This window comes from Quercus suber, unplaced genomic scaffold (assembly GCF_002906115.3).
Source record: "Quercus suber isolate HL8 unplaced genomic scaffold, Cork oak 2.0 scaffold_793, whole genome shotgun sequence".
Lineage (NCBI taxonomy): Eukaryota > Viridiplantae > Streptophyta > Magnoliopsida > Fagales > Fagaceae > Quercus > Quercus suber.
Genome location: NW_027070229.1, coordinates 215,682 through 228,192, shown reverse-complemented (window position 1 = coordinate 228,192; position 12,511 = coordinate 215,682).

Below are 12,511 nucleotides of genomic sequence, written 5' to 3'. Positions count from 1 at the left end.
CTTATTTGGTCCATTTTGTCCACTTTGGTTCTATTCGATTCATTTTGTCCACTTCGGTCCTATTTAGTTCAAATTGCTCTTATTTGGTCTACTTAGGTCCAATCTGTCCACTTTGGTCTACTCAGTCCAATATAGTCTTGTTTAGTCATTCTGTCTACTTCGGCCTATTCGTTCTTATTCAGTCCTATTGAGTCTACCTTGTTACTATTCAGTCCTATTCTCTCTATTTGGTCCAATTCGATCCTTTCAATTGACTAATCATTTTTTTTTTTAATCAAAGAAGATTGATCTAATAATTAAAAAAAAAAAAAACTACCAAAAAAAAATTAGTATCATAATAATACATAGGCATTAATTTCCTTCAATAATTCCACTTGGTAATTAATTATCATTAAATGCATAACAACTAAGAATTACAAGTAATAATAATAATATTCCTTTGACAATAGATTAACTAATGATTACCAAAAATAAATTCCAAAAGGAGGGATAGCTCATTGAATCAATAAAAAAATATACAAAAACTATTTAGTCTAATTTGATCCTATTCAGTCTAATTTGGTCCATTTTGGTCTAATTTGGTCCATCTAATAATATCAAATTTACATTTTTTAAAAACATTACACAGTACTCGACTTCAAGAAAAGGAAAAGATATTTATCAAAAATTTTAAAAAGAAAAAAAGAAAAAAGGAAAAGGTACCATACGAAAAAAAAATTAATTAAGGAAAGGTACCCTTCCACTCTCTCCAAAACCCTTTCCTTCCCTTTCTCCAAAGTCCAAACGTATATTGACAAATGAGAAGGGTCAACGATACAGTTAGCATTAACTTTTTTTGACAAATGAGAAGAGTCAACGATACAGTTAGCATTAACTTTTTTATAACTTTATGCCTTTGCGAAATCCGTTAGAATTACCTTTGTCCCAAAAGCATATGTATTACTTACTCCTTGTTGGAACTTTGTCCTTGTACGCGTAATTTATTCTATAAAACATGGAAATATTGATTAGAACTTTCAATTTGATATTCAATAATAGTAGGAACTTAACATGTGATACTATTTGCATCAGAACAAGAAGAAAATGTCTATGAAAATAGATTCCAAATCATCTACATCAGAGAGACTATCATCACATGGGCATCTTTCCAATATATCTGAAAGGTCAATGGTTTGTGCAGAGCCCATAATAGTTGATGTAAAGAGTAACTTTGGTCTCTGAAGTTTGTAAGTGTGTTGGCTTCAGAGAATGCATGTAATCCCAGCAGACATTGGAAACTATGGATTAGCAACTGAAGTTTATCTCGGATGTCAGTTGGGAAGAAGCAGTTAGAATATGCTGCGTCATGCATGCAGGGTCAATGAGAAGGTTCACGTAAGATTTTTTTTTTTTTTTTTTGGGATTTTTCTTCTTAGTCTCTTGGGTTGACTATTCTTATATAAGGATTCATAATACCAAGAAATTGCTATTATATAAATTTAGAGAAACATTAAAAGTACTAATTTAGAATATATATGTATTGGAATTTGTGTGCACATTGGCTGTTTTACTTCATTATCAATTTTGATCTTATTTTCATGTACCTTCTTGTCATCTCTATGTTTGCATTGGCTTCTGCATTATTGGTATACACACTTACATGCGTTTTACTTCTGGATCGACTTATATAATGCTCTGATCATACATGTGGGTTCCTGTATTCTATTACATTTACACGTGTAATTGTAAAAAAATAATATTGCACAAGGCACTTTAAAGTTATTTCAATAAAATGTGAAGTTTCATGTACGAAGTTAAAATGCTGTTCTCTAAAATCGATCTTTGGGCAGGCTTATTTGGCATATGGAGTCCCAAGGAGTGACTTCAAGCTCTTCTCTTTGATGCAAAAGGTGTGATTCTGACTTAAATACTCTTTTTTGTTTCTCTGCATGCTCAAACTTTACTTTCCCTGATATTATCAAGTGATTTCGTTAAAATGACAATCATTGGCTTGCTGAGATTCTGAGACCTAGCATTTTTTTTTTTTTTTTTTTGGGATTTTTCTTCTTAGTCTCTTGGGTTGACTATTCTTATATAAGGATTCATAATACCAAGAAATTGCTATTATATAAATTTAGAGAAACATTAAAAGTACTAATTTAGAATATATATGTATTGGAATTTGTGTGCACATTGGCTGTTTTACTTCATTATCAATTTTGATCTTATTTTCATGTACCTTCTTGTCATCTCTATGTTTGCATTGGCTTCTGCATTATTGGTATACACACTTACATGCGTTTTACTTCTGGATCGACTTATATAATGCTCTGATCATACATGTGGGTTCCTGTATTCTATTACATTTACACGTGTAATTGTAAAAAAATAATATTGCACAAGGCACTTTAAAGTTATTTCAATAAAATGTGAAGTTTCATGTACGAAGTTAAAATGCTGTTCTCTAAAATCGATCTTTGGGCAGGCTTATTTGGCATATGGAGTCCCAAGGAGTGACTTCAAGCTCTTCTCTTTGATGCAAAAGGTGTGATTCTGACTTAAATACTCTTTTTTGTTTCTCTGCATGCTCAAACTTTACTTTCCCTGATATTATCAAGTGATTTCGTTAAAATGACAATCATTGGCTTGCTGAGATTCTGAGACCTAGCATTAATTAACATGGTAGTTTATTTGTATCTTTCAGTTGCTTCCATAATGGTGCCAGCTTAATAAGGTAGACTTCATGCACGTATGGCTTTTCTATGCATTTGTGCATTTGTGTCACCTATTTTCGGTGACGATCCCATTCATGATAATATGGTTTTGCTTTTTAAAATGTGTAACAAAATGGAATTAGTTCCACTTGCGATGTTTGAATGGTTACTTAAAACATTTAATCTATTTAAATGTCTATGGTTGATTTGTTCACAGGTCGAGCTGCAAGGGACAAAATCAAATCTTGTGCCACCTGATAGAAAATTGGAATTGGCTTCATGAATGACAAGGCCAACCTCCGCCACAAGGCGCTGATGTGAAAAGAGTTTTGTTTAACTGGAAAACTTCATGCAGCTAACTAAAATCATCCAGCGGCATGGAATTTACTGACTGTTGAATGATTGAGGGGAATTTGGCTTGTAAATTCTTGTCTCTTATTGATTAGGAGCGGGCATTAGTATTACTTTATAATCCCACTGAAAAACCAGCAAAACAAGGAGTGAAAATGTGTATTTATTCCCTGATTAGATGGTGCTGGTAGTGAACTTGTAACTTTGTGTTTAAGGATGGATTAGAGTATGGAAAATGTATCTACGATATAAACTATTGGGTTATTTATTAGTTTATACATTATTTTAAAAGATTTTGAGTTCTTACTCCATGTTCTTGACTGGATCTGTTCTAATTATTAGTAGCTGGAGGTAGGTGGTTGTTAAGATGCTCTAATTGGTGATTGGCAAACAAGCGAGAGGTTAATAGTATGGTGGCGGTGGCAGTTGTGGCAGCTGACCAGTATGAGATTCAGCAAAATAAGGGGATCATAGGAGAAAAGCCATGTTCAAACCTTAAGCTATACAATGGTGGTTTAGTGGTAAAGATCCACCCAATGCATTTTTTACGATTTTGTATTTAAATTAAGATTATCATCATTTTGGTATCTATTTAAATTAAGACAAGATTTAGGTATAATTTCTTATATATGTTTTGTAATTTATCCAATTAAATTCAATCGCATGACTATATTGACCAATAAGCCACATAGTTTAATTCGATATTTTTTGCTCAATACATGGTTGAATTTAATCATCCTTAAAGGAATATCACTTTTGTGTTGTGATTGAATTTGATTAGAGAACTAAACAGGTGTATTACAATAGAAGACCTCAAGTCTTAAAACACACTTATAACTCACCAAAATGATACATTATATATTTTCTATATTACATAAAACTTATTAAAATAGAAAATGCTTTTAAATAATACATGCACTATTTAATTTACAAATTTTACATTATATTCTTATAAACAATTACCTAAGTTTTTTCAATGTTAATTAATCTCAGTACCCATAGTCCATCTACACTCAATTTTCAACTTCCACTTGTGAATGAAATGGAGTAATGCATGTAATTGCAATTGTTAAATTTATTATGAATTGGGGCGCTGCTTTTAATTTGAAGGAATACCGAACCTACATAACATGGTGATGATGATCTTCTTAAGCTCAAAATTAGGGCTGTAATCGGTTCGGTTCTGTCGGTTTTTTCTAATCCGGCCAACCGAAACCGACCGAAATAGTTGAAAAACCGTCGGTTTCGGTTTGTTTCGGTTTCGGTCGGTTTTTCGGTCAGTTTCGGTTTTTGGGCTTGGAGTTTGGGCTAGTTGGGCCTTCGATTTTTTTTTCTAAAACTTTTCTGTTTGGGCTTTTTTTAAAAAAAAAAAAATGCAATATTCAAGTCTCTTTTTTTATGGTCTTTTATGCTCTAATTAAGTTTTTTCTAAAAACCTGTTTTGGGCCTTTGTTAGGAACCATTAAGTCTTTTTCAAAAACCTGTTTTGGGCCTTTGTTAGGAACCAGTTGTGGCCCAGATTCGGGCCTTCTCTATTTTGGCAATGGCCATCTTTGGGCCTTTTTTAGCTTTCTGTTTTGGCCCTTATAGCCCAGATTCGGGCCTTTATTATTTTGGCCATTTTTGGGCCTTTTTACACATCCATAAAACATTTTACAAACAAAAAAAAAAATTACAACCTGCTTTTACTCAAACATAAATCTAAAAATACACATAATCACAACCTGCTTTTACTCAACATAAATCCAGAAATACACATAATCACAACCTGCTTTTACTCAACATAAATCCGGAAATACACATAATAGCAAATTCTTCCACAAAAAAAATAAAAAAATAACCTGTTACAGATTCATAAATCCAAAAATACAACACATATATAGCAAATTCATAAATCACAACCTATCATAAATTCATAACCTGTCCAAAATACATTTGCACAAACACAACCTGTCAACACAAATTCATAAATCCAGAAATAATCTAGAGCAAAAAATTGCTCTAGTGCTCAAAGCCTCAAACTAAGCTGTAACTTGTTACAAACACTCATCAAATACAAACAAGATTAAAAAAATAAATTGTACAAGTCAAAATAACATAACTAGTACATATTTAGTTACTTCATTAGTAATATGTCAATGTCCACATTGTCCATATGTCAATACCTACATAGCATTATAGCCAAAGACTCAAAATAAATTGGCTATATGTCAATGTCATCATATACAGTCCATATTTAATATTTGGCCAAATACTCAAAATAAATTGGCTATATGTCATTGCCTACTGCCTAATATCATATATTGTCTATATATTGTCTATGTATTATGTATAGGCCATTGTTAAAGCTCAAAATAAAAGCCTATATCTATATGTACTTATGTAGGCCACTGTCTAATAGCAAAAAGTATACAACTATACATATCAAAAAGTGTACATATAATTATCAATACCACCCGTCCAAAGAGCAAAGAGAAATCTTCAACCGTCAACTTCAATAGGTGTTGGTGTGGACATGCCTAGTTCTGATGTTAATGCAGCATCACTCACGAGTTCTACAAACAAAAAATGAAAAAAAAAAACATAAAAATCACTTGTTCAATAAAGCAATAAATATGCCAAGAATCCAAGACATTCAGTTTTTTTTTTTTTTTTTAATAATAATAGACATGCAGAATTTTTTTAATAAATAAAGAAATAGAAAGTCATTTTTTTAATATAACGAATAATAATCATACCTCCATCAAGCTTTTCAAACTCCTCAACATCATACATGGCAGCACGAAGGCAGATTGGAGCAGATGAAGGACGGAGCCAATTTTGACCACATATGAGGGCTTCCACTATAAGGGGAGACAATGAACTCCGAAAGGGATCAAGGACACAACCAGCCGTACTAAAGGCAGATTCTAAGGCCACAGTGGATACCAGAATTGCAAGAACATGTCGTGCAACTCTTGAAAGCACACGGTATCGTGGGGAATTAACCTTCCACCAAGCCAAAATATCAAAATTATCATCAAAATTTTCACAACTCTCTAACAAGTATTTATCTACCTCTGATTTGATATTTGAAGAATCAATACCCTTCAAGGGCTTCCTAAATCCCATCATCCTAATTGCCTTCGCATCAACCACATTATAATCATCTCCCTCCATTAATCCACTTGGACTTGGCCTTGGGCTTGTGCAGCAGCACTAGCTAGCACTACTACTCCCCACTTGATTTTGAGTATAAAATTTATATAAATCCTCCAAAACAGCCTTTACTTTTCCTACCATATCAACAGCCTTTTGCCTCTCATACAAAGTACCAAAACAGTACTCAAGATACCTCAACTTGTATCGAGGATCAAGAACCAACCCTACATACAACAAGTGATTCATATTATCAAAGTTTCCCCAATACTTTTCAAATTTGTTCTTCATGTAATCAGCCATTGTTCTCAACAAATAACTATCTTTTTCATGCTCTAACTCAATTGTGTCATGAATTGACATAAGCTCCAAAAAGAAAGAATTGCTAGTGACATAACTAGCACCCGAAAACCTCAAGGTTGCATCATAAAAAATTTTAAGAAATTTAGAAAAGATCCTAATCTTCTTCCAATCCACATCATCCATTCCCCAAGCAACCTCATGTCTATCATTTCCTTCTTCCTTGGACTCCTCTCTAATTGTCATAAGAAAATTTGGATCATCTTCCTCTAATCTCTCAAAAGCCTTTTGATACTTCTCGGCCTTCTCCAACATAATATAGGTGTAGTTCCACCTAGTTGGCACATCTAAGCACAACTGATTTTTAAACTCAACTTTCTCCTTCTCCGCACAACTTAAATGTGTTTTGTCTTTGTGGAGATGATCTCACATATTTCACAGATTTCCTAACCTTCACTATTGTCTCATCCATTTCAACTAAACCTTCACGAACAATCAAGTTCAAGATATGAGCACTACACCTCACATGCAAGTATTTATGCCCTAAAACTGTTGCCTTCCTATGCTTAGTCTTTTTTTGAATAAAAGAAATCAACCCACTATTAGAGGCAGCATTATAACTGTAATAGTTAAAATCTTGTCTATCCCCCAATCAAGTAAACACATCTCAACTGCCTTCCCAAGTGTTTCACCCTTGTGATTTTCCACTAAACAAAAACTAAGAATCCTCTTGTGTATTTTCCAATCACTATCAATAAAATGGGTAGTGAGACACATGTAGTTCAAATTTTGAACAGATGTCCATGTATCTGTGGTAAGGCAGACCCGCTGCTCTCTTAGGGCTTCTTTCAATTTTTGTTTCTCATCTAAAAACACCCTAAAGCATGTTTTGGCAATTGTTGTGCGGCAAGGGATTGGATTGAACCTAGGTTGGGCAACAGACATAAACTTCCTAAAACCAAAACCCTCCACAAACCTAAAAGACAACTCATCTAGAATAATCATCTCTGCTAATGCCTTCTTACATTCCTCAAAATTAAACACCCAAGGCACAAGTTTACTACTACTTTCTCCTTCTTCTTTAGGTTTGAATGCTAGGGTTGATTGTTTTTTTTTGTCCTCCCTATAAGGATATTTAACATTGTGATTGTATGTGATTTCTCATGGCTGTAGTGCCATTTAACTTAGTGTCACAAGCATAGGTTGTGCCACAATAGTTACAAGCTGACCTAGGTTTTTCCCCCCCTTCAATAACAGTAAAATGACCCCAAACAATAGATCTTTTTTACCAGTATTACCTGCAGTTGTGGGAGTGGGGGTTTGCCTTTGTCTTCATGCACATTGGTTGCCCCTTGATCCACTTCATCGTTGACCCTCTGGATTTCTCTTGTCTCATTCATCTACAAAATAAAATAAAAACACAATAAGTCAGCAACTATAAAAGTAAGAAATAAAAATAAAATTTAATGCCAAAATGAGTCTAGTCTACAATATAAAAAATACGGTAACAATAACAGTAGTATAACACAATAAAAGTCGCAACAGCAAAAAAAAAAAAAAAAAAGGGAAAAAAATGAAAAGGACTCTTCACAAGAAAGTAATCTATTAACAAATACCCAACATCAGTCAACTATTAACAAATACAACATCATCACAGTTAAGCACATGGGGTTATTGATTTTCAAATCTGTAACATCAATAAGAAATAACTTAACATAACAGTCACAGATTCACAGCATGTCAACAACAATAAACAAAAATATCACAAAAATAAATAAATAAATAAGCAGCTAACTTTATATATATCATACCTCAAAGGCAATCAGCTAACTTTAATAAAGAAACCAACTAGCACATGCAGCCAAGCATTATCGATTTTTTCAAACCCTAACTTTATTTGCATATAAAACATTAAAACTTGAAAAAATAAACAGAGAGAAACATAACACAGAGAGAGGGTCAGAGGGTATCGATATTTCTATTTTCAAAACTTAAAAAACAAAACACAAACACATAACACAGAGAAACACAAAACAGAGAGAGGGTCAGAGGGTATCGAGATTTCTATTTTCAAAACCTAAAACACAAAACCCACTAACACAAAGTAACACAAAACACAGAGTAACACAAAACAGAGAGTGGGTCACGGTATCAAGATTTCTATTTTCAAAACCTAAAACACCAAACACAGAGAAACACAAACAAAAGACAAACACAAAACAGAGAGGCGGCGTGAAAGTGAAAGTGAAAGTGTGATGTCGACGGCAGAGGGAGAGTGAAAGTGTGGGGAAGACAGACTTACCGTGGGAGATGAGAAGCCGATGATCGTGGAAAGGGCGGCGTGTGGAGGCGACGGCAGAGGAAGGAGTGGAAAGTGTGAGAGGTAGGAAGTGGGGCGGCCTGAGGTCTGAATGTTAGAGAGTGAAAGGGTGAGGGCGGCGTGTGAAGCCGATGATCGTGGAGAGGGCGGCGTGTGAAGGCGACGGCAGAGGGAAGGAGTGGAAAGTGTGAGAGGTAGAAGTGGGGCGACCTGAGGTCTGAATGTTAGAAAGTGAAAGGGTGAGACTGAGAGTGAAAATGAAAGAGTGGGCTGGGTATGTAGGGTAGGGTTTCCGCTTTTTCCTTTTATAGTTCAATTAGTTTTAGTTTAATTAGTTTAATTAGATAATTAGCTAGTTTAATTATAGGTGATTAAAATCTAATAGATTTTAAAATGTTGGTCGGATCATTTGAAATTTGAAATTTGAAACTTTGAAGTGATGACTAAAAAAAAAAAAAAAAAAAAAAAAAAAAAAGGCCCACTGCAACTTACTGAACTTAGTTTCCTTTAGTCACTTGATAACTTAGTTTGGTAACTTAATTTGAACTTAGTTTCTTTATGGATTGGACTTTGCCCACTACCCAAAGCAAAGCTGGCAAAGCATATCTGCCAACTGCCAAAAGCTGAAAAGCAAATCTTTTTTTTTTTTTGAAAATATCCGGTAGAGAGAGTAGCTGTTTACAAAATATTTTATATTTAATATAATAATATAATATAATAATATATTAATGATATTATTATATAATAATATTTCAGTTCGGTTCAGTCGGTTCGGTGTATTAAAATTTGACACCGAAAACCAAACCGAAATTTTCGGTTTTTTATAAAATAAAACCGAAACCGAACCGAACCGAAACCGAACCAAAATTTTTACATCGGTTCGGCTGGTTTGAAGCGGTTTTTTCGGTTCTTCGGTTTTTTGCACACCCCTACTCAAAATCGGTAACCCTAAATCATCAATTAATTGGTAAGGGTACTGTACTACTGTTGCTAAAGTTCGATTTTACTTTGGGCTCCATTAATGGTTCTATTAGTCAGGAGAAACTCTACGTCTTCTTCAATTCTCTATAAATATACATAAGTGAAATTGTAAAAACAACATAAAAATTTAAATTAAATTTAGAATACTAAACTTAATGGGCTAACACTTAGTTTTTTATTTTTCTTCTGACCAAGATTGTAACCCAAATATTTGCCGCAACAGACGATAAGAGTGCTACTGTGACTACTCATGCATTGGTTGGAGATTCTAAACGTGAAATCTGCAACAATGTTACTTGTTTCTTGCATGTTTTCTAACTATGTAGGAAATATTTTACGAAAAAAAAAAACTATGTAGGAAATATAAACTTTACTCTTTCAATAACAGAAATTGTATACGTTACCAGTTTGGTACTGTTGCATTTAAGTAGTTCTACTTTTTTTTTTATACAAAATAGAAATTATACTTTAGCTTGATCTAAATGTATAGGTATGTGAAACTTCCTCCTAAAGATTTAAACTCCGACTCTTATCTCCCACATCCATAAGCATTTATACTTTTAGAGTGACCATCACACTAAGAGTGTGCAATGGTAAATAGTTCTACTTCTCCCTAGGGTTGATGTAGAGCTTCTTTTTTTTTTTTTTGATAGGATGATGTAGCGCATTTAACAACATTGAAGATGCATGTAATTACACAAAGTCCAAGCGAAAGTCTCAAAGACAATAAGAAAACCAACTTGTTTACTACATTTCATAATTAGTTATTAACAATGGATAAGTGGCATTGGTTAAAGTTTTTTTTTTAGAGTGATCATCGCACTAAGAGTGTGCAATGATAAATAGTTCTACTTCTCCCTAGGGTTGATTTAAAGCTTTTATTTTTTTTTTTCTATAATTTGTTTCTATAAATTTGGGAATGTAATAGTATATTGGATTATGAATAGATCTAATACAGAATGTTCTTGATGATCCATAACCAATCCTAAAAATTTTGGAAGTAAAAAGCTTTCTTGCTAGTTGTACTAGCATGTTGGACCAACCCAACCACACACACACACACACACACACACATATATATATATATATATATTTTTAAGCTTGAGTTGCACTTTATTTTCTTGGTTTTCTTATTAAAAATTATCATGGAAGTGAGTTTAATTGTTTTGTTTTATCCCTCTTCTTCGCATATTTCAATTAGGTGTGTTGTTGATGATGATTTCAGGACTACATCACAAACTGGCAAATTGCCTCCATATCAACATTGACACCTGAAAGGGATTTACCCAGTCGGAGAGCATCTTCAGAATTCTTTAATTTAGAGCCCATAGAGTTTTTAAAATATTCTATCAGTTCATTTAAAAATAAGTTGGTTAAATTTTACCACATCATTAATAATTTAATAATTAAATATGTGGGGGGGGGGAAAACCCAACCATACGTAGTGGGCTTAAAGCCCAATGTGAAGGTTATTGCATATTCGAATAGGCTAAAATTGTCAAGGGGTACTTCGTGTGAAAGAATGATACATGGGGACGAAGAAACTCCATCTGAAGAGAACATCAGTGTTCTGAAGAGATCATTATCCTCGGATGAAAAGATTATGGGTCATATAAATATCTGGGGGATTTGAATGAGCTTACTAGTGACTTCAGCAGTCTAGATAAACTTTGGACACGCCTGGAGACGAGGAATGGAGAAATATCTAAAAGGAAAAGCTGCCACCACCGTATTAAATGCACTGCAGCAACTTTTCTAACCGCATTTATGTAGAGAAGACCCTTGAATAGTATAATTTCAGCTACCGCTACTCACAAAAAGCTGAGGGAGATACATGACATGACATGCACTCAAGTAGGGAGCTAGATAAAGAACAAGTGGACGATGGGGATGATGGGGGAGGATGCTATATAAAGAAGAAGGGTTCCTAATAAGAGGAAGGGAGAAAAAAGAAAAGGAAAAAGAGAGGTCTGACTGTAACCCTAAGAATTGTAACCCATACTCAATTTATCATAAATCTCTTCGCACTTCAGCTTATTTTACGTATACTTTGATGCTGGTTTATACTTGTATGTTGTGATTAACCATTGTAAGCTCCATAGTTAACCTAGTTCTATCATCCACGCTCTACAAATTTATTGTTTTTGGACTTGGACCACAAATCCTAACCCTACAAAATAGATACCAAAATTGTGATGGACAATCTTTTTCTAAATACTATTAATAATGTGATAAAACTCAATTCACTGATTTCATAAGTGATGAATAAGATTTTAGAAACTTTACAACGAAGTTACCTAAAAACTCTCTACCATAGAATTATCTTAAATACTGTAAAAGATCTTAATTAAGTAGTTGAATCCCCTTAATGAATTTGACTTACTTCCCAAGATTGGAAAGTAACAAATAAAAGAAGAAGAAATGTAGTTTGTCAGTGAGTCTTATTGCATTATTAAAACCCCATAATAAATCTTGGATGTCTTGAAAATATTAGGAGATATCAATTAGCAAAATTACAGGATTCTTGATGTAGCATTTTAAACTTTATTTGTTAAAGGTGGTATAAGATGATGGAATTTATGTGAAGTACTCATTAGCCACTTTGAGAGGAAATATAATAAATTTGATATCGTAAGTAAAATCAAAATATTGGGAGGTGAAGTGAATTGAAAATAATAATTTTTTTTATAGAAATTATGTTTTTTTTTAATTCAAATGTGTCTTTTTT